This window comes from Ranitomeya imitator, chromosome 2 (assembly GCF_032444005.1).
Source record: "Ranitomeya imitator isolate aRanImi1 chromosome 2, aRanImi1.pri, whole genome shotgun sequence".
NCBI classification, from domain to species: Eukaryota; Metazoa; Chordata; class Amphibia; order Anura; family Dendrobatidae; genus Ranitomeya; species Ranitomeya imitator.
Genome location: NC_091283.1, coordinates 187,007,520 through 187,013,519, shown reverse-complemented (window position 1 = coordinate 187,013,519; position 6,000 = coordinate 187,007,520).

The following is a 6,000-nucleotide window of genomic DNA, read 5'->3' as shown; positions in this document are numbered from 1 at the left end:
TGATGCCGGTTGGCTTACCTCACCCACGATTTTCGGGGTGACAGGTTCCCTTTAACATGTAATAACTGTTCCCCAATGCTTGTCATTGACTTATAATATATCTGGTCACTAACAGTCTTTATTGACCTGTAATCCAATCAGTCACCAATCGATCTTATTGATTTATAGTCTAACCTGTCACCTTTGGACCTCATTGACTTATAATTCAATTGATCACCATCAGACCTCATTGACTTGGGACTTGTTAAGGCTACTTTCACACTAGCGTTTTTTGCAATCCGTCGTTTAGGGCAGAAAACAAATCCTGCAAATGTGCTCGCAGGATGCTTTTTTTGGCCATAAACTTGTATTAGCGACGGATCGCGATGGATTGCCACACCTCGCGTCCGTCGTGCGACGGATCCGTCGGGTTTTGGCAGACCGTCGTCACAAAAAAAGTTCAATGTAACTTTTTTTGTCCGTCCCGTCCACCATTTTCTACCGTGCATGCGCGGCTGAAACTCCGCCCCCTCCTCCCCAGACTGCAGAATCGGCAGCGGATGCATCGAAAAACTGTATCCGCTGCCCACGTCATGCAAAAAATTCACAACGACCGTCGGTACATCGGCTTGACGCATTGCGACGGACCCGTACCGACGGAAGTGTGAAAGAGGCCTTTAGGTGTCCAACAAAATTCTTGGTGGCAAAAGTGACCAAACCCCCAATGGAATTTCCATCAACAGAGCCTACAATTGCATCTCATAAACATGAAAGCTGAAGTTAACGTACAACTAAAAGTTCCAAACATGATGAAGATGAATTTCCTCCACAATAGCTTACATTACACAAACATATTCTTGAATCCCCCTCACCACCATGCACCATTTATCATTCTACTGTCTTCTTATTAGGAAAAGGGTCTTTGGGCCCCCTTAGTCTCCATGGTGTGACTGCTTACTCCTCACTTTCTATAGGTATGCCTCTGGTGGATCATACATAACCCTTTTACCTCTTCTGCTCATACATGCTTAGAAGATGATTCCCAGCAGTGGCTCAGCATGGGTTGCCAGTGTCCTCTAACCCAGTGTTATTACCTCCTGAGTGCCCATATTAGAATATATTCATGCCCCTTAAGTGCCCCTCAGAACTAATTTTGCCTACTGAGTGCCCTCCAAAAGCAATAACACCACCTTTGTCACACACGATACAAAAAATAAAGTTTACATTCTCCTAATCCAAGTGACCAACAGTTTCCAAATTAGCAATGAAGAATTTTTGGATTTCAGCATTATGAAGTTAGGTTTTTACATTATTTTGAAACATACGTAGAATACAGATATTTTAGCAATACTCTTTTTTGTAGAGGGGTCACATAGAATATCTTTGACTTTGGTTTACATACTGTGGACCCTGACGAGCCTCATTCTTGCCATGACCTCAGCGTTCATTCCAGATGCTTATAGATTACACGTCTCCGGAGTGGAGAGCAGTTTTTCCGTAGGTTCATGGATTAACACACAAGAAATACATATTAACCTACACGTCATGCGAGCCAATGTCAGAAAATTCGTTACATACCTCCTCCTCCCCATCCTATAATACCATTCTGTACTGTAAGGCTATGTACACATGTTCAGGAATGTCTGCAGAATTTTCCTAAAGAAAACTGGACTTTTTCTGCAGGAAATCCGCATGCGTTTTTTTCATGTTTTTATCGCGTTTTTTCCTCGTTTTTGTGTGGATTTTTCGTCTTTTTTTCTGCAGCTTCCCAATGCAATAATATAGTGGCAAAAACGCAGAAAAATCAGCAAAATTAATGAACATGCGTTTTTTACCGAGAGCATGTGCAAAAATTGCGGAATGCATTAAAAATGATGGGATGTTTATGTATGCGGTTTTTTAGCGTTTTTATTCAGCCGAAAAAATGAAAAAAAAACGCAAAAAATCCTGGACGTATGCACATAGCCTAAGGAACATTGATCATATTTCCAGTAAATGGTTAAAAGCTAATCATCAAATATAAATATACCCCATCTCCTTCAGAGATGTGAGCACACAGGCCCCAGTGCAAAATCACCAAAATTTGTGACATGTGACGTAGGTGTCATGCTGCTGCAGTGCAGTATAATGCAACCTCCACCAGGGGAAGCTTGAGAGGGAAGTAAGACTGCACACACAGAGCAGCAGCACAGATGCCACCAAGTGGCGAGAGAGTGGTCAGACAAGCCGAGTCAAAAAAACGTTAGAAACAGAAGTACCAATAGTAGCAGTGCAGCGCCCCAGAGTCCTGGTCGTTGCAGTAATGTCGTTCTTCCACTAGGGGGAGCTATGTTACGCCTGATGGCACCAAAGGAGTTCACCCTGCCAGGTATCACAGCCACACACACACTTCACACGCCGGCCACCAGGGGGAGCAAAAGGTTCTATCTATTAGGCCACTCCTCACACTTGGGTAAAACTGGGGGTTTGGTTAGGAAGTGAAGTCAGTTGGAGATGGAGGAGAAGCTGACTGGAGGGAGAAGGAGACAGTCAGGAGGAGAGGAGCAGACTGGGCTCGGCCCAGGAAGGAAAGAAGGACACGGAGCTGCACCTGATTGCGGCAGCTTCCAAGGAAAGGACAAGAAAGGAAGTGTGTCGTAGTGAGTGAGCACCGAAGTCGTAGCAACAGGAGTATAACACCAGTGGGAGACCAACTAGAAGCAGGCTGCCTCCCACTGAGCGCAGATCCGGTAGCCGGAACACCGAGGGAGTAATAGACTCTATGCTTTACTTCAGAGACTGGCAGGACAGTCATCTCCAAGTTGGCTGCCCGACTTAAGAACCTAAGCAGACAAGATGGCAACGCGGAAGAGGGGCGATGCTAGGGTCCCTATAAAATAGCCTCAGGCCACCACCGTCATACGGGTTGGTCCTATCCATCTGGGGGACCGAGAGAAGAGTAACAAGAGTGAGGACCCTATGAGAGCTAATGCACGTAGGGACCTACTACGTTACTGTGCACAAGGGGAAGGCTACTGATTTCCACCTGGATAGGGGGACTCTGGAATTGCCATCAGACCGGCCGGACTCTGCCTACCCTGTCATCCGGCACCCTGGACTGTGGATGCTGAAGCCTTCTGTAAAGGTAAAGAGACTGCACCCATTATGTCCTTGTTATTCACCGCGCCTTGCACTATCCACCATCAACATCTACACTTCTGGGAAGCCCTGGGGATATACTTCACCTGTGGGAAGGTATTCCATCTAGCTGCCATAACATCACCCCAGCGAACCCCTAAGCAGCGTCGGTCACCCTGACCGAATACCACAGGTGGCGTCACGAACACTTGACAAACTTATATCACCTTTTTATTGGGCGCCTCTTAGCAGGGCCACAGACCGGGTCGGGCCACCGTGACATCCCCGCAGAAGGGAACTGAAGGACCCGGTACCGAGTACCCCATTGCCCTGCACCTGGGGGCGATCCAGCAGCAGTATACATGGTCAGGAACAAGCCAGGGGGTTTAGCAACGGTCAGAAGCGGATAAGACAAAGACAGAAGGCAGAAGCGAGTCCTAATACGAGCAAAGTAAAAAAACAGAATCAAGCTAACAAACAGGTAAACACTGGGAAAAGGACAGACAGAGGGAGTCAGATACGGGGCAAGTCAGGGATCACAGCAGGACAGATCAAGAGCTACCAGAGTCAGGTTCACACGCCGAAGTCAGAACTATAACTTACACCGCCAGCAGGATACATCGGAGCTAAATAGCACACATGAACCCAGAATGAGGCAGAGCAAAGTTAACCCTTGACATGATCCTCCCAGAAAAAGGGCAGACAGGATTAAACCCTGGAACGGATCATGACAGTAGGGCCAGGGAATATCTGCTACACCCCTAATCATGGTTTTTCTTGTACCCCTACAGAAATTCCCCTGTTGACTATTACATCTGCAGACCCCATGAGGAGAGTGGGAGACGTATTGCAGTTCGTAAATATAATATTTGCTTTTTTACCTTGAGAAAGGTGACGGCCCGATGCCGAAACACGTTGGGACAATAAAAAAGCAATTTGGAATACAAAAGCCTTCTCATTTACCGTTCAATATGATATCGCCCACCTCTACTTGTAATGCAGTGTGCCACTCAGCAATTTATGGTACTTTTTATTGTACACCTCTTACCTCACCTAATCCTCCTTGAATGACCACGCCGAAATAGTGCCCCCTTTGTGTTTACAAACAGTGTGATACCGCCTTTATGACACCCATGCAATATGACGCCCCCAAGTGTCCCCCACAGAGTATAATGCTCGCACAGTTTTCCCCCACACAATATGATGTCTCACAGAGAAAAAGACTTTTCCCACAAAGAAAGGGAAGGAAAGGGTAAGAGAAGGATGGAAGAATGGAAGGAAGGTGAGAGAAAGAAAGAAAGAAAGAAAGAAAGAAAGAAAGAAAGAAAGAAAGAAAGAAAGAAAGAAAGAAAGAAAGAGAGAAAGTTGGAGAATCAAGGAAAAAATTAAGGTAATGGTAAGGAGGGTGAAGGAAATAAAGAAGGAAAGAATGGAAGAAATGATGGAAAGGACGGAAGGAAGGATTGGAGAAGGAAGGAAAGGAAGAAAGAGAAAGAAAGAAAGAGAAAGAAAAAGGGATTGAGAGAATGAAAGGAGAAAGAAAGAAAGAAAGAAAGAAAGAAAGAAAGAAAGAAAGAAAGAAAGAAAGAAAGAAAGAAAGAAAGAAAGAAGTTGGAGAAGGAAGGAAAGAATGAAGTTAATGGTAGGAGAAAGAAGAAAATAAAGAAGGAAGGATAGTTTTTGAAAACGTGTCATGTACATTATTATAAATGACAAATCTCTTCCAATTAATTATAAATAATCATTCAAAATATAACATTTTTGTAACTTCAACTTTTAGTTTGGCTCCAGAAAAAAAAAGTCCTCCAGGCTATAGTAGTGTGATGAAAGGGTGACCTTTGACCACAAAGGGTAATATTTGCCACAACTAAAGCTAAAATATGTTCCCAGGCCTTTCTGTATCGGTGGCATGTCACCTTCCACACTGCAGCCAGCAGATGTGATTGATTTAGAGGGTTGTGAGATACATCTCCGATAGGAAACCATTGGCTCTGGGGAATATGAATTGGGATGAAGAAGTGATGGAATTTGAGGAATTCCTCATACTTCTCTGACAGAAGGCAACTCCGCGTGTAGGTGAGTAATGAGTGTGTACAGTATTCCGGAGCTTATAGAAGTGACCCCAAAGTCTGTACATCTTGTTACAGTGTCCAGACCTCACCGTGTCATTGACAAGACCATCGAATTAAAATAGGGAAAAGTCCTGGTCAGGTTTGAGAAGCAAACCAAGAAGATTTGAGTCCCGCGTCCAAGAGGCCTGTGTTCTTTATTGGTTCTGGACTCGCTGGTTTATTTGAAAACGTAAACCATGTTCACACTAAGTTCTTTGAGAAGGTAAAAAACTTAGTTTTTCAAGTGGAAGCGGATTCAGGAAAAGCTTTTTTGTCATCGGCAGCTTCCCTGGGAAGTGAAGGTGGCCCGGATCCATCAAGCTTCGGAGCTGCGCTTACAAGCTGTATACTAAAGCGCTTGTACGCACACGCTCCTTGCCTAGGACACCGGCTACCTCCGACAGACTGCAGAGGTAGCCGGTAACCTAGACATTGAGCAGTGAACTATAGAATTATAAATTACTCCATTCTTGAGATCGGGGAGGATTTTTAACAAGAGGTAAATTATGAAAAAGTTCCTTCTTTATAAACAGCTCCACCCATATCCGTAGGTCATGTCTGGTATTGCAAGATAGTCTCATTCATATTAATAGAGTTCAGCTGTTATATCACACACAGTCCATGGGCAAGAGTAGCACTGTTAATGGCAAACGTGACTGTAAATCAGTATGAGGGCCCTCATACTATCACACGCCAATGAATCTAATGGATCTATCTTTTGTTGGAGGGGAAGCAATGGACGCTCCATTTAGGGCTTTGTTATATATTGTGTCATATAGGACATTGCTTACAG